Below are 24,403 nucleotides of genomic sequence, written 5' to 3'. Positions count from 1 at the left end.
TGAGATTCACATTATTAAAAATAACAATTTTCAAAGTTATCAACAATTTTATGTTTCTTTAGAACCTGCATGACATTGTATGAAACATCAGGCAAACATCTGACTATTAAGTTAATGGTAAATTTCCAATCTGTCTGTTTTATGGTTTTGATGTGATTGCTTGCTATTGTTGTTATCAGTGAAATCACTTAAAAACCAGCTGAGATATTTACAGTGCAATTCTAAACAGACTGACACCCTTTTAAACTCACTGACATAAATGGACTTAACTTTGCTTAGGTTGGCACTGGTATTTTCCAAGCTCAGTTTAACCGGTTACATCAAAATATCCAGTACTGATGTAGCATTCAACCTTAATGGTGACAGAAAGTGCAGCAACCAATTTATGGTGACCCCAATAGGATTTTCAAAGCAGGAGACATTCAGAGGTGTTTTACCATTCTTTGCCTCCATGTCAGAACCCTGGCATTCCTTGGTGGTCTCCCATCCAAATACTAGCCAGGGCTGACCCTGGTTAGCTTCTGAGATCTGACAGATTTGGGCTAGTCTAGGCTATCCAGGTCAGGGCTCAACCTTAATACCACATTAAAATAGTTATTATTAATACCTTAAGAGTATCTAATAGGACCCTAATAGCCTCAGTATAGTGCATATGACAATCTGCCATGAAAACATTACCTGTACAAGTGAAGTGCCTTTTGCTCAATAGTGACTCTCTTCTCTTCTCTTCTCTTCTCTTCTCTTCTCTTCTCTTCTCTTCTCTTCTCTTCTCTTCTCTTCTCTTCTCTTCTCTTCTCTCCTCTTCTCTCCTCTCCTCTCCTCTCCTCTCCTCTCCTCTCCTCTCCTCTCCTCTCCTCTCCTCTCCTCTCCTCTCCTCTCCTCTCCTCACATTTGTATGTGCTTAAGAAGCACAAAGAGTCATTAAGGTGAATGGAAGGCATCTCTTCATAGTCTCATCCAGCCATACCCATATATATACCTCTGTTTGTAGCAAGAGTAACTTTCACCAAGTAGAGAAGATAGGGGTGTGGGAGGGTACATACAGTCTTCTCAATTTTTCTATACAGTGCCTGCATGAGAACTCAGATAGAAGAAAACCTATAGGAATCCATGCATGGGTCTTTCTATTACGGTTTGATTTCACTGTTTCATTCACAAAATAGTGTTTGTGCACAGTTATATAACCAATATGAAATATTTTCTTCACAGTTTAGGTTCTATTATGCTTAAATTCTTGGAACCTTATACCAAGAACCAGGGCGTTTATTGAGCAGGAACGCGCAGGAACGCAGTTCCGGCTGGCTTAGTGTCAGGGGTGTGTGGCCTAATATGCAAATGAGTTCCTGCTGGGCCTTTTCTTTTAAAAGCCCAGTGTGAAACAATGGTGATGCCAGGCGGTGTGACCTAATATGTAAATATGTTCCTGCTAGGCTTTTTCTACAAAAGAAGCCCTGCCAAGAACAGCTAATTTTAAAAAAAAGGATTTCCTATAAGTGGCATTATGGTTCATTTGGCTGAGTATTAATGGATAAGAGGAACCACAAAAAACCCTGCACCAAACTGTAGGCCGAGTGTTATTCAGTTACTTTCCACTCCATAAGCAGACCCAAGATATTGGGGCTCCAGTTCAAGCTACTGGGTTTTATATAGTAGACATGCAGGTACCAATGTTCAATTGTTATGGCAATTTTCCATGTTGCGTTTTACATGCTTTCTGATATTTCTACATATCTCTTGAACAAGTGCAAACACAGAAATGTAACTCACCCAGGGCAACTGTTACTTGGATAGATAAGGCTGTGGTACCATGTATCCCTTGATGATGTTGTAATCTCCTTATCAATAAATTATCTTGTAGTACTGATTCAGAATGTTGGAGGTACATAGCTGGGACTTTTATCCATAATAGTGATGGGCTGATTCACACTTTAACAATAAACTGGGATTTCTCCTTTGCCACTGCAGGTCTCCCCCCTATGTTTGACAGTGAGACCTGTGATAATCTGTTTGTCATAGCCCTTAGCATTTATGAATATTATCAGGGCTTTTTTTGAGCAGGAACACACAGGAACACAGTTCCAGCTGGTTTGGCATCAGGGGTGTGACCTAATATGCAAATGAGTTCCTGCTGGGCTTTTTCTACTAAAAAGCCCTTTGTTAAACAATGATGATGACAGGGGTGTGTGGCCTAATATGCATATGAGTTCCTGCTGGACTTTTTCTACAAAAAAGCCCTGAATATTACTAGATTAAGCACTGCTATTACATATTGCACTGAAGCTTTTGACTGTTGTGCATTCACTTTCTTATACTGATGTAGCTAATTTGTGCCATAGTGCCTGTCAGGAATAGTAACACTGTATGTGTTAGTCATTGACCTTCTCTGAAGCTTCTAGATAATAAACAGCTTTTACTACCTGACAAGATAAGGATTGCTAGAAGGGAGAGAGAAGACCAAGGTTTTAGGGACAGCTATGATCTTTTAATCTTCTTCTCTGGTTCACTTGAAGTTAAGCCAGGCATTGAAAATTCTACATGAGACATGATCGAGTAATTAATGGTCATATTTAGTGGAATTCCTTGATGTAATTTCTAGCAGCCATTAGGGCACAAAACCTAATCACATCATATTCACCAGGTTGGATTCATCTCAGGTAACAGAAAATAGAAACAATAAGAGAATCAAGGATAAAATAAAATTAAGTAAGCACAGATGAGAGAAATTATTTGGATTTTTAAATTTTTTATTGGTTTCAAGAAATTAGGGGTAGGGAGTAGGGAGGATAGAAAACAAAAGTACATATTAATCTTATTCTGCATAAAAATACTTTCAAAGAATACAAGTCTACATCTGCAATACTTTCTTCAAATACATAAATTGTCACATATTATTGTCTCTAAACTATGCATCATCAACATTTTGATATTTTATGTTATGAATCTTTTTGTTAAGATATCTATTGTTTTTGACAATTCCAATAAAAGCAATCTTGTGATACAAAATACAGGGAAAAAAAGGAAATATAAGTTCACACCAGAGAATCGTAAGAGTCTTGAGAGTCTATCCAGGCATAAAATTTCATCCAATATTTTCTTGCTTCTTCCTTAGATTTCCCAGCCAACAGCTGGGACAAAAAGTCCAGCTCTGCTATTTCCAGAATTTTCCCCACCAAGTCCATTCTCATGGGAATTTCCTGAGATTTCCATTTCTGCGCCAAGAGAATCCTGGCTGCTGTATTGAAATGTGCCAACAAATGTCTCATTTCTTTGGAATAGTCCTCAGGAAATATATTTAATAAAAACAATTCTGGTTTGAATTGAATCTGTGTCTTCATAATCTTCTGTAATAGTTCATGAACCATTTTCCAATAGTCCTTCACCATCTCATATGTCCACCACATATAATAAAAGGAACCAACCTGTTTAGTACATTTCCAGCATTTGTTAGACATATTAGTATAGATCTTACACAATTTCTGTGGAGTCAAGTACCATCTATAAAACATCTTATACAAAATTTCTTTAAAAGTTACTGACCTAGTTAATTTAACATTGAACTTCCATAATCTCTCCCATTCTTCTAATGTAATGTTGTGACCAAAATTTTTCACCCATTGAACCATAGTCTTTTACAACTTCAACTTGCATCTTCATCTGTAGTAGATATGCTTATAGTTTAGAGATTAACTTTGCTTGTGGGCCTAGAAATATTTTATCAAATGGGTATTGCTCTGTGTTGAAATCTGTCATCTTGTCTTTGGCATACCTAGATTCAACTTGCATTCTCAACCACCAGTTCATTTTAATGTCCATATTTTCCAACTCTTCTCTGATTATTTCTTCTCTTCTTCTCTTTCAGCTGATTATCTTTTCCCAACAAGTCGTCATATCTATAACTCTGGTTTGGTTTTAAAAGATTTGGATGAGTAAATGCTTCCACTGGGGAGACCCATCTTGGAATTTTTTGATAAATTCTCATTTTTAACCATGTCCATGTATGATTTCTGAAACCAATGGTTCTTAAAATAGGAATGTCCTTCAAGTCTTTGATACCACAGATACGCATGCCACCCCATAGTGAGATCATGTCCCTCTAACAACAGTTGTCTCTTGGCATTCAATAATATCCAGTCTCTTACCCACAAAAGCACAGAAGCTTTGTAATACAATTGCCAGTCTGGAAGGTCCATGCCTGCTCTTAATTTAGAGTCTTGCAATGTCTTTAGTTTGATTCTAGGTTTTTTGCCTTGCCAAACATATTTGGAAACCATCTTATTCAATTCTTGAAAAACCCCACTATTTAGAAATACTGGAATAGTTTGATACAAAAATAATAACCTTGGAATGATATTCCTCTTTATTAAGGCTATTCTTCCCATTAAGGATAAGTTCAAGTCATGCCATTTTTTCCAAATCTTTTAAAATTTCTTTAAGTAGTTTATCATAATTGTCTGTTTTTAAATTGCTGCACTTATTTGAAATAAGTAACCTAGATATTTGATTCTTTTCTCATATAAAAACCCTGATTTTTGGTGAAATTGGATTTGTTCCATTGTCATATTCTTTGTCAAAATTTTGGTTTTGTGGTAATTGATCTTCAGTCCTGCCCAGTAACCAAATTGTGTGATCCTGTTTATAAGACAGTCTATTGAATCTATTGGTTGCTCTAACAAAAAAACTAGGTCATCTGTTCACCTTTTGTGTTGTTCACCTTTTATCACTGCTCCCTTGATACATGTATCTTCTCTTATTTGTTTGTTCAGTATCTCTAGAGTTAAAATAAAAAGTAGTGGTGACAGTGGACAGCCTTGCCTTGTACCTTTTTGAATATTAATTGGATCTGTTAGTTCACAGTTCACTGTCACCTTTGAAAAGAGTATATTGCTTCTACTGCTCTCAAAAAATTCTCACCACATTCCATACCTTTCAGTTGCTGTAACATAAATTGCCAACGAACATTATCGAAGGCCTTCTCAGCATCCAAGCAAATTAGAGCCAGTTGTTTCTCTGGGTAAGTTTCATAATATTACAAAACATTACAAACTGTTCTAACATTATCTTTCAAGTATCTTCTAGGAAGGAACCCTGCCTGATCTTGATGTATTGTAGACTGTAAAACTTTCTTCAAACATTGTGCCAATATTGCAGCAAAAATTTTATAATCCACATTTAAAAGAGAAATTGGACGATAATTTTTAATATCTTTCAAATCTGCATCTTCTTTTGGAATTAAGGATATTGTAGTTTCTTGCCATGAAGCTGGTATTTGGCCTTCATCTTGAATCTTTTCAATGAGACGCTTAAATGGTAGCAATAAAGACTCCTCGTAGGCTTTGTAGAATTCAGCCGGCAGTCCATCTGGACCCGGCGCTTTGCCATTCTTTTGGGATGCCATTACGTCTCCAAGTTCTTTTATTGTTATTGGTTCATTTAAATTTTTTTGCTGTTCCTCTGTAAATTTGTTAAGATTATTTTGGTTAATGTAATCTTCTAAGTCTGTTTTGTGAACTTGCTTATCTTCATATAATTTTTTTATAGAACTGTTCCACAATTTGACATATCTCTTGTTTTTGAGCTTTCTCTTTGTTATTCCCATCTTTCAGGACCAAAATTATTCTTTTGGCCTTTTCTTTTTTCATCCTATAGGCCAACTACCTTCCAGGCTTATTGGCATGTTCAAAAATTTTTTGTCTAGCATACCTCAATTTTATCTCTGTCTCCTCCATAAGTAACAAGTTCAATTGGTGTTGTATTTCTTTCACCTTATTTTGGAATTCATGTCTTGTTGGTTGTTTTTTTAGATTCTTTTAAGTTTCTCCAGCTTGTGACATTATTTTTTTTAAATTTTCAGTTTTCTTTCTTTTTCTTGATACTATATCTAATTGCAAGGCCCCTGAAATAAGCTTTAGCAGTATTCCAAACTACTTGCATCTTTACATCTCGTGTTGTGTTCTGTTTGAAAAAGGATTCCATTTCAACCTTAGATTCTTTAAGAAAGTCTTTAACTTTCAGAATTGAGGTATTTAACCTCCATGATCTCATTCGTGTATCTTTGAACTTTATCATTACAGGACTATGGTCTGAGATAACTCTTGTTTGAATTTCTGTCTCAACTAGATCTTTGACCAGATTTGTAGAAAGCCAGCACATATTGATTCTTGACCATGTTTGGTGGCTAGGAGAATAGTAGGTGAAATCTTTAGAATTTGTATATCTTGTTCTCCATACATCAACCAAATCCAATTCTTCTGCTAGTTTCCAAAAACTTATTGGCAATTGGAGACTTTTACTTTTAGTCTGTTTATGCATTTTTTTGTCCATTTGACTGTCAGAAACTGCATTAAAATCTCCTATTAGACAATATTCTACATATTCCAAATTTGATAGTTTAAGAAGTAAGTCTTGAAAGAATTTCTCTTGTTGATCATTTCGGGCATAAATATTTGCCAATAATTTTTTTTTATTGTCCACTGTAATTTCCACTAATAGAATACTTCCATCTTTAGAGGCATACTGCAATTGTGGGTTGAATTTATCCTTAATATATCTTGCCACTCCCCTTTTCTTTTTGTTCATATCTGTTGCTGTAAATAAGCTACCAAGTTTTTTATTTTTCAGAAGATATTGGTCTTTAGTTAAAATATGGGTTTCTTGCAAACAAATTATGTCCATTTCCATTTTTGTCAAATATCTAAGTCTTCCTCCTTTTGGCAGGAGAGTTGAGTCCATTCACATTAATAGAAACTATTGAAGCCATGATGGATTTTGCTTATCACTATCTTTTTATGTTTTTTGTCTGCTGTCTTGTCGGGTATCTCCGTGGTTCATTTGGATTCTCTTCACCAGAGCTTTCTTCCTCCTCTTCATCATCCTTTTTGTCCTTGCCTTTTTTCCCCTTCATTCTATCCAGAAAATTCTGAGCTTTGAAGATGGAATTTATCCTGTACCTATTCTCCTGGTAAGTGAAAAGAAGGCCTTCCAGCATTAACCATGTATAGGGTATTTCTTTTCCTCTCAGAAAATCTGTTAACGCTTGGTATTCTCTCCTCTTTTGTCTCACTCGCCAAGGTACCTCTCTTAGAATTTTCACCATGTTTCCAGCTATCATCATAGGTTTGTCTCAATGCTGTTATTATGGAATGGTTTTAAAAGGAAATCAGCCTTCTAGCTTCTATCAACAATTTGTCATACCCCAAACAATAGTAAGACTAATAATAAGCAAAGACTTTTTAGCAAAACACGCTTAATACTACATAGCGAAAACAGTTCAATTCACTACAACAAAAACAATTCACTATAGCAAGTCCTCTACCAATGATAGTTCAATTGAAATCCAAGTCACTACAGGATCTTCCAACTGCTTCAAGGTATAAATTTGTAATCCAGGGCTGAATGCCCTATTTCTAATCCAGGAATGAGATCAAAAATTAAAATTTAAACAAATAATCCAAGAGAAAAATAAAACCAGGCACTCCCAAAGAAAAAAGCAAAAAATAATAAAAATAAGGAAAACTCCAAATTTGATAAGCAAAGAAAGGAAGGGTGAAAAAATAAATCCAAAGCCCAAAATATTCAAACCATATAAAAAAAATTAAACCATCAGTAGAAAAAAAAGGTAAGAGCAAAATTAAAAGGTTATATCCATAATATCCAATGTCAAGAAATTATAATCCACTTTCAAAATTGGCACAAATATTCTTCTTTCACCCAAGGATCCTGTTATGTTTTATGGGTCAATATATAATGCCCTAGAATTTAAAGGTCAAGTTGGAGCTCATATAAATTTATATAAATTCATTCAGAGCACTTCAGTTTAAGCTTCAAATTGCTTTTTAAGCCAGCTGTCCTTCACATCTATATATGCTTACAAACAACTTTCCCAAAGTCAAAACTTTTTCCCCAGAAGGGAGTTTAAAACAAATCAATTAAATTCAGCCATCAAGTCTTTTCTACATTTAAGGATTGGTGTGATTCTCCTCTTGCAGGTATTATAGGTTTCATTAAGATAGGCAGAAACTTTTAAAAGCCTTGAAGGATAAGGAGAGAGAGTCCCCCCCCTCAGTCTTTTGCCTCCACTTTAATTCTGCTTCAGCCCCGGTTCTCCATTTCCCTGCTTGTCAAGAAGAATACCTTAGAAGTCAGCAATAAAGAAAGAACACTTACAAACATAATAGTAGAGATGCAGCTTGTCTTGCTATTGCAGAGTTGCTTAGATCAGAAAAAGGGAAGGAAAAATTTGGCAGTCGACCCTCGAGCCATTTAAAAATGGCGATCGGAATAGCGAGGCTTGGAGCAAGCAGGATCGGGGGGCAGCCACCTCCTCTGTCATCCCCGTTAAACCGCTCAAGCTCCCTGCCTTCTAGGACCCTTCCTGGGTCCCAGAGTCGAGTCACCCTTCGTGAGAGACCCCTCAAACAGTCCGATTTAGAAGCGGCTCTGGACGCACCAATCCGAGCCACTCCTAAAGACACGTCACCAAAACTGGAAGAAATTATTTGGGCTCCTGTGATATGATAGTCAGGAGAAATTATTTGGGCTCCTGTGATATGATAGTGACATGACTGAAAAATGATGACTTATTGAAGAGAATTGAGATGAGAAAACCAGCAGCGATTATATAGAGAAACTAGCCTGAAACCTGTGTTTCACTATGACATTTAACTACCTTTAATTTTTTTGTGTTTTTTTTTAAACTTAAACTTTTTTATTTTTTATAAAGAAAGACAGTACAACATATAAATACATAACTAAGGTATAAGAAATAAGTACTTATGTTTACATCTTAACAGAAAAAAGTAATATTGAAAATAAATAAATAAGTAAATACACTCCCACTCTCAGACTACCCACATACATCTTAATATAAAATAAAATTCAAGTATTTTTTTGGCATCTTACTTTTCTTACATGAATTAGCGTTCACAAATTCTAAAAAGGGAAATCACTTTTCAACAAATTTTCCCCCTATATTAGGGTTATCACTAAAAAGAAGTTGGGCAGCAATTTTGTCTTGGATTACTATGTCCCAAACCCTTTGGAACCAAAGAGTTAACGATGGTACTCTAGCAACTTTCCAGAATCTAGCTATAAGCAATTTACCAGCCAATAGCAATAGGGAAATAAGTTCAGATTTAAGTTTAGAGAATTTATTTTTCGGCCACAAATTAAGGAGTATGGATTCCGGGGTGCGTGGGGTGGTTTCCCCAACAATGGCTTCAATTTTAGTTATTAAAGCATTCCAAAAGGTTTGGATTTTTTTACAAGACCACCAGCAACGTAAAAAAGAACCGGATGCTCCACACCCCTTCCAACAAATGGAGCTGATGTTTTGTTTCGTATGACTCAAAATTTGGGGAGTCAAATACCACCTAGAGAGAAGCTTGTATTGCTGCAGTTTGAAGTTCGTACACTTAGATTTGCATAAAGGTGACGCCCAAATTGAACTCCATTGCTCTTCCGAAAAATGTGCAGCACAATCTTTGTCCCAAACATTTTGCTGAGATGCCTTTTGTGTCCAACTTCTTTGGTTTAATAAAACATATAATTTAGAAATCACACCTCTCAGATCCGTGCTTTCTTTGTTAATTAACTGTTCAAAAGCATTCAACTGGTTAACCGGTTGCATTACTGGGATCACTTTGCTTAATGCATCATGCAGCTGATGATATTCATACCAAGGTATATTTACTTTGAACTTCAACTCAAGCTGAGCCCGCGTGTATAATTTACCTTTCGAACTAATGTCTGAGATTCTAATAATGTTTTCCTGCCTCCAAACCCCAAAACATCCCCTAGGAAATCCTGGTGGGAACCAGGGCTGACCCAAAAAAACCATTATGGGCGTAGAAGGTTGGACCACAAAAGACCTAAATTTATCCCAAATCTCTAGTGTAAAATGTAAGTAAGGATTGGATACTAAAGTTCTCTTCCTGTCAGTCTCACTGTTCCATATAAATTCATTAAGACAAAGCGGAGAAATACTTGCTGACTCAATTTGAAGCCAGGGCAGGTGGCATTGCTTTTTGGCATACATCAAAACATTGCGTAGTTGAGCCGCCACAAAGTATTTCTCTAGAATTGGTGCGCCCACCCCACCCTTATCGTTTGGTTTAGCAAGTAGTTGATAAGAAATCCTTGGCTTTTTGCCCTGCCATAAAAAGGTAGAGAAACATCTCTGCCAAGCTTTCATATCATTTTTAGGGATAGAAATCGGAAGGTTCTGGAATAAGAAAAGAAATTTGGGCAACACAAAAGTTTTTAACAGATCAACTTTTTTCAGCAAATTAAGTTGTAGTTTAGCCCAGGTGGTTAGTTTGGTTTTAATTATTCTGAATAACTGTTTAAAATTAACTTCATACAGGTGAGATAGATTAATAGGGATATGGATTCCTAGATGGCGCCAAGATTTAGTGACCCATTTAAAGGGAAAAATGGACGAAAGTTCTTGGTATACGTCGGGAGGAACATTGATTGGGAACAATTCCGATTTGGACATATTGATAGTAAAACCAGAGTATTTTCCAAACAACTCTATTACTTTCATCAGATTAGGTAATGATTTAAGAGGGTCGCTTAAGTAGACCACTGTATCGTCTGCAAATAGACTAATCTTATGAGACATGCCATTAACCTCTATGCCTTCAATTTCAGGGTTTGACCGCACTAAGTGAGCTAGTGGCTCCAGTGATAGGGCAAATAGGATTGGGGACAGGGGACACCCCTGACGTGTACCCCTTGATAAAGTTATTATATCAGACCTATAGTTATTAATACAAATTTGAGAGATTTGTAAATTTGTAAATTTGAGAAATTTTGGGAAATTTGTAAATGGCTGCTATTGAGTTCAGAAAATTTTGTCCAAAGCCCATATGACTTAAAACCGCTTTCAAATAATTAAATTTTGTCCAAAGCCCATATGACTTAAAACCGCTTTCAAATAATTAATTTCTAACATATCAAACGCTTTTTCAGCGTCTAAAGAAAGGATAAGTTTTACCAAAATGTATTAAATTAAGCGTTCTCCGGATATTGCCAGAGATATTTCAACCAGGAATAAAGCCCGCCTGATCCATATGTATATAAGTGCCGATAATTTTATTTACTCTATGGGCTAGAACAGTTGAAAAGATTTAAAAGTCATGATTAAGGATCGAGATTGGTCTATATGATTTGGGACTAAGCTTATCCTTACCCTCCTTGTGGATTACCACCATTTTAGAATCTTTCCAAGTTTCAGGAAGTAAACCCTTTTCCATAGCTAGATTACACGTTTTAGTTAGAGGGGCCACTAAGTGAGAACTAATTTTTTTGTAGAATTCAATGGGAAAACCATCATTTTCCGTTGCTTTATTATTTTTGATTGAAGTAATAGCCTCTACAATTTGTTTCCGAAATAGGTCTATCCATGAATTCTACATCATTTTCCGATAGCTTCCTGTCAAATCTAATATCCCTCAAGTAATCTCTAAAATTTAAGTTTCCTACGGTAGATGATGTATATAAAGAGGAATAATAATCCTGGAAGACCTTAGTTATTTCTTGGGGGGTAATATATACAGTGCCTTGGGCTGAACTGATAGCATGAATCAGAGAGTCTGCCTTATTTTGATGGAGTCTAAATTTTAACAGTCTCAATGACTTCGAAGTTTTAGTTACATATTTCTGTTTTAAGTATAACAACTTTTTTTTGAATATCTGAAGTTTCAAGCAATTCCAATTTATTTCTCTCCATTGAGAGCTTTTTCAGAGTTTTCTTTCCTCCAAATCTCATGTGTCTTTTCTCCAACTCAGCTATGCTAGATCTAAGTTCCAGTATCTCCTTACCTCTATTTTTATGGCAAGAAGCTGCTACTGATATAAGGTTGCCTCTCAGTACTGCCTTAAATGCATCCCACACTACATGTTGGGAGACACCACAATCATTATTGTGTTGGAAGTACTCTTGTATCTGCTTAGTTATGGTTTCACAGACACTGTCTTTAGTCAAAAGTAATTTGTTTAAGGACCAGGTTGGGCCTTTGTTATCTGTTTCTTGTAGAGTTAATTCTCTTGTAACCCAGGAGTGGTCAGAAATGTTCATGGAACCGATATTAACATTTCGAGCATAGGCGAGGAGAGCTGGGGACGTTAAAATAAAATCTATTCTCGAGTAAGAATTGTGCACCTGGGAAAAATAAGTGTAGTCCCGCATTTTCTGATTCAGTGACCTCCAGACATCAACCAAATTAAAAGATTGTAATAGATTGCTGAGCCCTGTTTTTTTAATATGCCCAGTTTTCCCCACTTTACTGTTTGACCTGTCCAGTCTCAGGTCCACAACGTAGTTTAAATCACCTCCAATGATAATTTCCCCAATCTTAAAGTCCATCAGTTCAGAAAAAACCTCCTTCAGGAAGAGCAATTGACCACTGTTAGGGGTGTAAATAGAAGCAATAGTTACTGGTTTACAATTTAAAATGCCCTTAACAAAAATATAGCGACCTGTAGGGTCTAGTTTTGTGTCTTGAAAGCTGAAAGCAGTGAATTTGAAAATTAAAATCGCCACCCCTCTAGCTTTTGATGTCCCTGGAGTGTGAAATGTTTGGTTGAACCATTTGGAACGTAGGCCAAATTGAGAGTTCTTTTTAACATGGGTTTCCTGGAGACAAACCACATGGGGACGCTCTTGAGTCAATAGATTAGAGATACATGTACGTTTTATGGGGTTTTTAAAACCCCTGCAATTCCACGTTAAAAGTTTTAAAGGTTTAGACATAGTAAGGTCCAAAGTTTGAGTTTAGTATTATTTAAACAAACAAGTGTTTAAGCAAGCAAGTCCAAGCAGCTTATTAGGGACCGAGAATAGGCTAATTGAAGTATTATGCACTATCTCAGACTTCCCCACTTACAAAAATAAATAGAGTGAGAGTAAAAAACAGAAAAAGAATAGGGTGATTCCTTCCAACCCCACACCAGACCCTAAAATAACTAAAAAAGAAAGAAAGAAGACAAATAAAGGAATATATATATATATATACACACACACACACACACACACACACCTAACCACTCACAAAATACCCTAACTTGGGTAAAGTTTCAAAGTCTCCTAACAACTAGGAAACTAGGGAAAAAACCTTAAGTTCCCCTTCACAGAAACTTTTGCACCCTACCTCAGAGGGCGAAGAAAACAATCAAATCACTCAACTCTAAACTCCCCCCTTCCCCATTATGATTTTGACCATAGAGTATCCAATCTAAACTCACTTAATAAGACTAGTGAATCAATAATCACAACTTGTCACTCAGTGTTTTCCTTTTCTTATTTCTCTCTTTTTTTTCTTCCGTTTTTAAACATTTACTACCGAGTTGTTCTTCATGAAATAACCAATCAATACTAAAATATTACTAACCTCCTATACATCAATACCTTATCAACCATCTAAGGTTTGTAACAAAAAAAAATTCATTAGTTCTATAAACGATCCAACGTCTTAATCAATTATTACAAATTAATCACTGATAATTCATCAAACATGAAAATTGATTGGATAAATACAACCAAATACCTAAAAAGCTCATTAAATTGGGAACTATTAATTAATATTGCTGATATACCTTAATAGAAATGAATTCATATTTATAATAGATTATCAAGAGTTCATCATACTATTAATTCTTTAAACCTTAGAACAAAGAAGTTTCATTAATTAAAAAAAAATTACCAGTTGATCACAGACGTTCCTTTAACACATTTAAATGATTTGCTATAAATAACAGAATAATGTCAGTAATTAATTTAGCTTACAAATATATCTTAATAATATGATTTCCTAAATATAATAACATACAATGACATAACAATTCATCATTGTGCTAGATAATTTGAATTGTGTAAGTCAGCCTTAAACCAACCAAATTTATAATCTCAATTTCATTACAACTATAGCTAAAACTAGAATGGGTATTAAGTGCTTAACAAGTCATTTAACCAATAACAAGTGCTATGATGCCAAGTTAATAGAAACAAAGGCATTAAGCCTTAATAAAATCCACTTCAAAGTCTTAAGCCATTAAAATTGTGACTTTCTCTTCCGGATCTAAGACCTTTTCAGCCCATTTCTTCAGCAGACGTTCTATCCTCAGGTGGCAAGAAATTTCTTCGCAGGCTTTCTTACTCCTCCGGCGAAATCTTTAAAGAGAGAGTATCTAGTAGTGATTTCCCATCTGCGCATCATGCACGTTGTGGAGGACGCCATTTTTAAACAATAAGAGATCGGAAGTAGGGCTCCATCTATATCTTAAGTTGCTTGCTTGGAGCTTATTAGTAATGATCTTCAATTTTCTTCTCTTTTCTAGTGCCTCTGGTGCCAGGTCTAGGAGGATCAGGATTCTCCATACCATACCAAACCTTTAATGGCATAATAGATTCAGATAAAAATACACAGAATATAAAATTTAAACATTGGAGATAAAATCAAAATAAAACCTAGCTTACAGATGCATTCAAACATGGTCAGAATTAAATTTAAGGATGTCAGCCAGAAATTTTGCCACAGCCTCACTAACCATCCCCTCAGTATCACTCAATAAATAATAACAGGGTGGCAGAATAGACAAATCTGGAGAAAAAGAAAGCTTGCCAAATAAAACTTTACGGAGGTTATGGTATAAAGAACAATCAAGCAATATATGCTGGATTGAGTCAGGGGTATTTGCTTCACAGGAGCAAAGTTTGTCGGCTAAAGGGACTCGCTGATATCTCCCTTGTAAAACTTTGGAGGGAAACACATTTAGTCTAGCCAACATAAATGCCCTGCGATGACTTGGAGTGGTTAGGTCTGATAGATAATTGGGCATTTTGCCACAAAAGGCATAAAGACCTAAGGAATCTAAAGAGCAAATATAAGGGTCAGTTGGCCGTAATTTCGTTTCCTCCGATTCCCATAGTCTCAGTTTAATACATCTGAAGATATATGACTCATCAGCGGTAGAAAAATCATCTACCTCTAACCCCAATTGATTGAGTTTAGACAGAAGCACTGCTGTCCAGGATGAAATATATGGGTCTCTTTTCATACAATCAAGAAGGCTGTTGGGATCTGTTCTAAAATGAATTTTGAGCCAGAATTTAAACACTGCAATCCAGGCTTTTGTCTCCACCAAAGACTGACCCACTTCAGAGCAGAGAGCAAAGTAGGACACACATTTTGGCAAACCAAGAATTTGTCTAAAGAATGAGGCTTGAATGCCCTCTACTTTCCTGGTAAAAGCTGAGATCCAAATAGGGATACCATAGAGGATTTGGGCAAGCGTTTTGGCTTTGAACACTTTAATAGCTGCTGGAACTAATTGGTTGCCCCTTGCAAAGAAAAACTGTTTAATTTGAGCAGCTGAACATTTAGCCAAGTTGACGGTGTTGTTACGATGTGAAACCCAGCTTAACTTGTGGTTAAAAGTGATCCCCAAGTATTTAAAAATTTTTGTTTGCTCGATTGTTGAATTGCCAATAAACCATCTCTGTGGGTGCCAGCAGTTTGAAAAGACAACTACTTTAGATTTGGTATAATTGATAGTAAGTGAATTACAATTACAGTAATTCCCTCATAAGTTAGCCCATCTCCTTGTCTAGCTTTCTGCAGGGTTAGGTCTTTGAGTCTAGCATTGGAGAACTGGACCAGGATGTCTCTAGAAAAGTTGCGGCCAGTCATTGACCTAGGACCTAAACGCTGGACTTTAGTAATGCTAGACGACATGTTTTCTGGCAACGCTAGCTGCACTTGGAGCCAGTCCGCAATGAAAAACAATAAATCAGTGTTTTTTTCCGCTCCTTCCTCAAAGCCGCGAAGCTTTAAGTTCAAAGCCCGCCATTTGTTCTCCAAAATAATTAATCTGTTTTGCAGTTTGCCTTCATATTCCTTCATTGCGGTTACTTCTCCTTTAAGAGATAAGCCCAGTTCCGCTGACTTTTCAGCTATACTGGCCGTCGTATTGAGTTCCTCAGACATTTCATTAATCTTATCTTTAAGAGGCTTAATGTGTTCTGTTATGGCCTCGTTAAAATATTTATGAATATCTAGGCGCAAAAGGTCTAAATCCCTCCTGTTGATTGGCCCCTCATCCTCCTGAGTAGAGTTGGCTAAATCATTAGCCTGTGGGGTAGTCGGGCCGGGCGCCATATTTAAAGCAGTAGGAGAGCGGGAAAGCGGGCCACCCACCTTTTTAAAATTTTCCGACGAGAAAAAAGCTGCTACCGGAGTTTTAGTTTTAGAAATCTGCTTCTGCCTTGTGCGCGCCGATTTCCCTTTGGTTTTCGATGACATCGGAGTCTATATGGATAGTTGATGATCAATCTGGGGAAGGAGGCGTTCGGAGCTATCTCAGATTGCGTCCGCCATTGAACCGCGACGCTCTGCCCCCCCCTTTTGTGTTTGTTTTAAGTAGAAAAGGTGTTTTGGTTTTGGAAGATTTATAAACTCAATCACCATATGAAAAATGCCTATTCTGGTTCAGAGCTGACTTCCTCTTTTGGTCTGCACAACAACCCTATGAGGTAGGTTAGGCTGAAAGCCTGTAAGTGCTCTGAAATCACAGTGTGGACCAAAACAGGAGGGAAGCAACCTCAGCAGGGTGTATTGACAATGAGTCCACTCTGCGAAGCAGCCATTTTCTCCAAGGGAGCTGATCTCTGCCATCTGGAGAGCAGTTGTAATTCTGAGTGATCTCTAGCCCTCAACTGGAGAGTTATGGAATTGCACAACCAACTCTTCATATATCAAAACTCAATTAAAATATATTTAAATTCCTCTGAATATCCTAATAAGCACCAAAAATCACCATATATCACCATGAAACATAATAATGGGGAAAATACAAAAGGAAAGCCATGTCAGTTTAATGTCGCAGCTACTGTCTACATAAGGCAAAAATGCTGAAGTCACATTTGTATCATTGCAGGTAGTCCAACAGCAGGCCGGTCCAATTATGGAAATAATTTCAGATGAGAAATTCTTCTTCTTGGGACCATTTAAATTATTCACAAAATTCTAAGTGGTCCAGTAGTGCCAAAATTCATTATAACGATCCTTTTAATTGCTCTAGGCTTCCTTCAATCTATACACAATTGAGAGTTGGTTGTGCATTTCCACAGCTTTTTCTTTCTCCATGGCCCTGATACTGCTGTGACCTCATCTGGAGAGTGGAAACAGTGGTTCCCCAGGAAGAAGTGGCTTGGTTTGGGTATATGGTCTGAAATCCCACCCCTCCTCAAACCCCACCCTCTCCATGCTCCACCCCTCAAATCTACAGGAATTTTTATATGTGAAGTTGGCAGCCCCATGTCCTTCCCAGCAACAGTAGTAGCAGAAGCATAGTTATTACACAGGTCCCGGGGTTTGGGCTGGGCATTGATGAGTCAGTCAGGACACCTGTTCAACTGTCTGTAGTCTCTGTTAACTGATTTTTACCTCAGAACACAGAGTGCCACATTCTCATGGTGTAGGCAGGCAGGAGTCCAAAGCCAGTCGAAGGTCAAAGTCCAGGAAGTCAAGCAGGAGCCAAGTCACCAATGCAGAATCACAAACCGGAATCAAAAGTCAATGTCCAAAAGCCAAAAGGTCAGGGTGCCAAGGAAATCAAGCAGGTCAGGATCAGGAAGGAGTGTGGATGCAAGCCAGAGAATAGACTTGTTGCTTCCACAAGGTTACCAGGTCCTGGGTGGAAGCTATATGAGAGTCTCAATCAGCCTGCTCCCTGGGTGGCAGTGACTCTGCTAGAACTCAGGGCTGAGAGATTGGAAGCATTAGCGTGCCTCATGTCTTCGCTCTGAAAGTTCTTTCCGGAGCCTGCTTCAAACTCTTGAGATGGGAGGAGGAGAGCTTGGAGGAGATTGATCGTCAACAGCTGATACTGGTACCTGGAGAGTGATTGATGGGCCAGCTGCTGTTGGTTCAGCTGAGGAACTGGCTGGCAACTCTTCCAGGTCTGTTAACCCTCCCAGCTCCTCCTTGTCAGAGCTCATGACACAGAAGTCCACAGCTGACCAATCAGAGAGAGGTGTGTGTAAGCAGGCAGCAGCCTGCCAGCCACACAGCACAGCTTTAACCCTATGCAAAAACTAATTTTACCACATTTTACCCCGTTAGGGGTAAAATTTCAAAAAAATCCCTCCTTAAGAAGAAGAGATTGGATTTATACACCAACCTTCACTACCTGAAGGAGTCTCAGAGTGGTTTACAATCTCCTTTCCCTTCCCTTCCGCACAACAGACACTCTGCTGGGGTTGAGAGAACGTTCCCAGAACTGCTCTTGAGCAGAACAGCTTTGAGAGACCTTGTGGCTGGCCAAGGTCACATCAGCAGGTGCACATGAGAAGTGGAGAATCAAACCCAGTTCTCTCATATAAGAGTCTGTGCACGTAACCACTACTCCACACTCCATCATGGAAGGAATGCACTCAGTGAATTTGGGTTTCTAGGTCCACACACATGCAGGAAAGGTTGGTGCTACCGAGTACGCCAGGTAGGTAGCCGTCTAAGGTGCCACCTGCCTACAGGAGCAGTGGGCAGCCCCTCCCCTGTGTGCAGCCGCCCTTTGCTGCCCCCTCTGCCACAGAAGCAGCAGCAGGGTCAGCAGCAGCAATGCAGACTACAACTCCTAGGAAGTCATGCCCTGGTGCTGCCTGGGGAGGTGGGCAGCAAGATGGTGTGATGGCTGGGTCTGGGAGCTGGCAGCGCCTCTGCTTCTCCCACCACTGGGCTGTCACTGCTCCTTCACTGCTGGGTTGGTGGTGGTGGTGGAAAGGAGCAGCCATGGCTATAGAAGAATGCAGGCAGCAGAGGAGCAAAAAGGTGCAGGCAGAGTGTCAGAGCCTTCCGAGGAAGCCCATCCAATCTTGCAAGCAGAGCTACCCAAACAAAAGCTCCTCTACATAATTCAATCAATCGGAGCTTTTTCATCAAGAGGTGTTGCTCACCCTGTTGCTTTATGCAAGAGGGGGGTGGGAATTGCCAAGCCCAGCTGTCTTCTTCATTCTGCTCACAGTGGCTGCAGCAGCAGCAGTAACTACTGTTGCCATTCTATGCCCTGCCCCCGCCCCCCGTGGCCGACCAGCTCCCTGTGCTGCTGCCCCCAGCCTGCTCAGCAGGAGCAGCAGGAACCTCTGACTCAGCTACTCAATGCCATTGCAGACAGTGGCAGACCAGATGCCATGCACAGGGCAGGGGGGAGGAAGGTTCCCATGCTTGGCTTCGGTGTGGTGCCCCTCTATCTGCTAGGCCTCAAGTGGAAGCTCAGGTGAGCTGGGTGGCTCTCTGGAGGGTGCTCTCAGGAGACGCCACCTCAGCTGGGCTGCCCTCGACTGCTGGGGGCCAAGATCACACCAACTGAGGGCAGGGGCCTGCAACTGTCACTGTGCTCACCCTCACACCCTCCACCTCGCCCCCAGGTGCACATTGGGGTAAGTAGGAAAGCCCTGGCTTTGCCTGCAGGTGGTGGAGAGGAAGGGCATGAGTGGCAAGGCAGGGAGTCTGGGGGTGGGGTGGGGGCTTGTCTAGGGCACCAAAAACCCTGGAGCTGATCCTGCATGTAGGAGAGGTGTGAACATTCCTTTAAGCACATGTGTGGCCCATGCTTGTGTTAGGCAGTGTGATTGTTGTGGTGCATCTCTTTCTGAGGTGGCTTTTTTAAAGCTAAGAGACCACAGCAGCAAATTCTGTGTCTTTCAGCTGGTGTGTGGAGGTCTCTGGTGTAAGCATATTGAGAAGTGAAATAAGAAAGGAGAGCATAAAGTCTATGTTTTCTTCAATTCAGATGCTAGCTGATTGAACTATTATAGCAGGTCTATCTGGAAGAATATAATTAGTTTTACTCGACATAATTTTCATTAGACATACAAAAATGGTAGCATTCTCAGTTCTTTATGCAGATCATTATGGGATAAGACAAGCAATGGACTGTAATACTGCCAGCTTAATTCATGCTTGTCCTTTTTGTTTCTCATTACACTAAGGCTGGAATGCAAAACCAAATAAACTTTACTAGGCTATTACTCAATCTGAGACTGAAAGGATAATTCATTTTATCTTGCCAATTTGTCTGTAACAGTTTTGAAAAGAAGAATAATTTTAAATAGAAAAAGAGGTATTAGATGCTTGGCAAAGTAAATGCCATTTTTTTTTTTTTTGCTCAAAAGCAATTCTAAACCAGAAAATTAGATTTCGGCAGAGCAAGTCAGTTCACAATAGTTGCAGGTTCTGTGCCATGTCTTCTCCTCACTGCTTTTTAACCAGTTATGATGCCAAGCACACAATCTACATGACTTGTTTCAGAATGGTTCCATAGCGTGCTAGTTTCTGTGTACAGAAGAGCTTGACACCCTTGGAAGTTTCTTGTGAGCTTCTCTTTGGTGAAGAGGCATGCTGCATTGTAAAGTGAAAAGTAACTTGTTTCTTCATCAACGGGAGATAATTCGAAAAACATGTCAAAGAAGCCTCTAACTCCATGTTTCCATGTAGCTTTGTTTTCTGGATTGTGCCTTGGATTCAATGGAAGATTTCCACATTTGCTAGAGCTCTTATGCAAGTGGAAATGTACTGGAAAGACCAAACTGGCAGCTTGCACTAAGTTATACTTACAGTATCCCAACTTGCATTTTCACTTGCATAAAACATTTGTGAAAATAATTATGGCTAATGGTCTTTATTGCAGTTAGAGATGCCAGTCTGCAGCTTAGGGCTGGGGATCCCCCAATTTCAGGGGCTCTAACCTGCTGTCACCCAGTTGACCAACAGAGGGAGACACCACCCCAAGAGCAACTGTTGGGTGGCCACCCCTCTTCCTATCCTTCTGCAAGATTCTTGCAAGAGAGGAAGAGGGGGGCCACCTGCACGTCTGAACTCCAAGTGGAAAATCTGACACTGGAGTTTTGGCATGCACAATCCCTGCTTTTTGCAAGCAGCATTTAAAGGATCCTTTTAAATCATATTTGCGGGGGGGGGGTGCACCTAAACTAGGGTTGCCAAGTCCAATTCAAGAAATATCTGGGGACTTTGGGGATGGAGCCAGGACACTTTGGGGGTTTGGGCCAGGAGACATTGGAGGTGGAGTCATGAGCAAGGTTGGAACAAGTACAATTGAACTCCAAATTGAACTCCCTTTTCAATGCCTTCCCTCCATTAGAAATAATGAAGGATAGGGGCACCTTCTTTGGGGGATCATAGAATTGGCCCCCCTGGTCCAATCCTTTTGAAACTAGGAGGGTGTTTTGAGGAATGGCATCAGATGCTATGCTGCAAATTTCGTGCCTCTACCTCAAAGAACACCTCCCCCCCCCAGAGCCCCAGATACCTGTGGATCAATTCCCCATTATTCCCTTTGGGAATCATTCTCCATAGGGAATAATAGAGTGCCCAGTAGACATTCCCTTCCCACCTACTGCTTTCTAAAGTGGGGATAGGGCCTCCAAACCAGGGAATCCCCTGCCCCCTCCCTCTCTCACACACACACACTTACTGGGTCTGGTTCCTCCACAACTTTACTTGCTCTGAAAATGAAAGCAAAGCAAACAGAGGATCTGTGCTCTGACGAAACTTCTGCTGACCCTTCCCCATGAAGCACTTCCTGTTTCCTGCTTCCTGCTCAACTTTAAAGGCACACATTTTAAAAATGGACCTGTTTGTGGGTTTCTAAACCTGCCAGAGCTCTAGTGGTACATGGTGACTGTGGGGGCGGAACTCCCCCCCCGGCTAGCTGGCTGGGGGCGAGGGGAAACCTTCTTGCAAACAGTTGTACAGGTTACCGTATTTTTCAGACCATAAGATGCACTCCCCCCCCAAAAAAAAGTGGGGGGAAGTGTGTACGTCTTATGGAGCGAAGGAACGATAGAACGTACCTTCCTCGGGTGGGGGGGGGGCGATCTGCTGCCTCCGCCTCCGATCCTGGTGCTTCCCCTGCACCTGCCTGCCTGGCTCCAGCTCTGCTTCCAGCAAGCGCTGGGATCGCTCCACGCTGCCCCCACCGCAAACCCAGCGCTTCGCGAGAACCGGCTGTGGAGGGGGCAGCATGCTTCCTCCATGCCTGTCTGCCTGGCTCCAGCTCTGATGCTTACAGCAAGTGCCAGGATCGCTCCCTCCGCCCTCCAATCCTGGCACTTGCTGTAAGTGTCGGAGCTGGAGTCAGGCAGACAGGCACGGAGGAAGCACGCTGCCCCCTCTGCAGCCGGTGCTCACGAAGCGCTGGGTTTGCGGTGGGGGCAGCGTGGAGCGATCCCAGCGCTTTCTGGAAGCAGAGCTGGAGCCAGGCAGGCAGGCGCGGGCGAAGCGCCGGGATTGGAGGCGGAGGCAGCGGATCGCCCCCCAAGAGGAAGGTGCTTCCTATGGTCCGGAGCATCTTATGGACCGAAAAATACGGTAAATGCTGTTTGCAAGAAGCTATAGCAGCGCCCGCCTCACGGCCTCACTGGATCTCTATATTTTAGTCTCTTCGGGGTATTTTTACTTGTTTATTTGATGGGACCACAGCAGCTTTGTTTGCTCTTCCCACAAAATATAGGCTCACGAGAACTTTAACTTAAACCACAGATTTATTGTAACAAAAAGTCTTAAACTGGGGATATGGGAGATATTTACATAGGCTAGTACGTTTGTTCTGTTGCTTCAGGCTTTACAATCACTTTTACTTTCTTGAGAGTCTCTTCCACAGTTACACGGTTCACAGTTTCCCTTCAACTCACTCTCCACCTCTAGCCAAGGTCTGGCCTCTTGGGATTGATGTGTCTAGTCTCACCCCTCGACTGAAGTCTCTCCTCTCAGCCCTTCTTGGTGTCTCAGACCCACATCCACTCCCTCAACCTCCTCACTAGATCTTCAGAGTGGTTCCTAGGTGTTTGTGACCGTTCCAGTCTTAACTGACTCACACACACACAGCCCTCTTGGCTGGTTTTGTCCAGCTGGCAGTCTCTGGAAGACTTCCCCGTCTCCGTCTCCAGCTTCTTCACAGGATCAGCTGCCCTCTCAGCCCTTCTGGCCGGCACTAACTGACCCTCTCAGTCTCTGTCAGGTCCCCACTGACAGACTTCTCTGACAGGCCTCCACTCTGTCAGACATCAACTGACTGAACTCCTGCCTCAGCAGTTTTTTCTCCTTCAACTAACTTTTCCCTCCCTGAGAGCTCAGACCACTTTGCCCCCACCCTCAGGTCACCTGACGCAGCCCTGTGCGTCTTCAGCTTATGGTTAACCCATTGCTTTCCATCACAGAAGCGATGGATGTGAGTGCCTGAACTCCAGTGGTGAATTTGCTGCTTGGAGGTCAGGTGTGCGGGGCACCAATCCCTAATATGATGACATAACTTCTATGTTGTCATCACATTGGAGACATTTCCACCCCCTATAGGAATGCCTCCCAAAGTCACCTGCCAGGGAGGAGGCAGGACCTGGCAACACTAATTGCAGTGTATATAGTCTCTTGTTTGTGTGAGTGCAACTACATTGAGCAATTCTAAGCAGGTCTACTCAGAAGTTGGTTCAATTTTATCCAAAGGGATTTAACACCAAGAAAAATATTCTCATAATTGCAACCTAAGGGAACTTGTGTTTCTGTTCATACATCACTAGATTCAACCCTGTACTTTTAATTATTGTTGACATTAGAGAAAATGCCAGTTTAAGAGACTAATCACAGCATTTTCTGTTTCCACATGTTCTGAAATATAACCAGAAGGAATGTGGTAGAAACTTTTGAAAGTGAGGAAGAAACAGAGACTTGGTTGATGTACATTGTCAGAAGGAGTCAGAAGAAAGTGTTAAGAAGAGGAATGGTGTGATCACAGTAATGAGACAGAAAAATGTGTTTAGTAGATATGTTAACTTTCTTAACTGAATCATTGGAAGTAGACTTTGGCAAGAGGTAAAATCAAAACAGACTTCGTTACACTACTTTAGACAAGTGGTGACAAAGTATAGTTATGCTATTTAGGATGTAGAAAAGGGACATGCAGATCTTTGAGATGCTGAAAATAAAAAAGGCAGAAGTTTAACAGTTGCTTGTGTGAAGGGGGAAGGAGGATGAGTAGATGACCTCAAGTCATATTACTATGAAAGACAATAGCGTACAGGTAAAGTTTATTGTCTACAGCCAAAGGCTGTTACAATCTGAGCACATAAAGCAATCTGACACACACACACACACACACACACACAAACACACATGTATGTGTGTGCTCTAGCACAGATTACAATGTTACTATATATAGTAAAGACTATATATAGCAATCCGTTTTCTAACACAGATTACTATGAAATAACACCCCCAAACAGAGCCAGTTCATGAATTACTCAATAACTTTTATGTGAAATAACCAAAATAGCCAACATGTTCACCATGGTTTTCAGCATTTACATGAAACTGTTGGGTGAGATCATCTGGAG

General features: G+C 40.0%; 1 protein-coding gene across 1 annotated transcript in view; it reads left to right on the top strand.

The window, feature by feature from the left end:
• ATP2B2 (ATPase plasma membrane Ca2+ transporting 2) overlaps positions 1–24,403 on the top strand; it is an 895,196-nt gene that overhangs the window by 196,722 nt on the left and 674,071 nt on the right. The window contains exon 2 of the mRNA XM_060239903.1: positions 63–117. The gene's annotated coding sequence lies outside the window, so the exon portion shown is untranslated. The remainder of the gene's footprint in view (positions 1–62; positions 118–24,403) is intronic.

The sequence above is a fragment of the Heteronotia binoei genome, chromosome 5 (assembly GCF_032191835.1).
Source record: "Heteronotia binoei isolate CCM8104 ecotype False Entrance Well chromosome 5, APGP_CSIRO_Hbin_v1, whole genome shotgun sequence".
Classification (NCBI taxonomy): Eukaryota; Metazoa; Chordata; class Lepidosauria; order Squamata; family Gekkonidae; genus Heteronotia; species Heteronotia binoei.
Note: the sequence above shows the minus strand (reverse complement) of the source record. Positions and strands in the feature narration are given on the sequence as shown.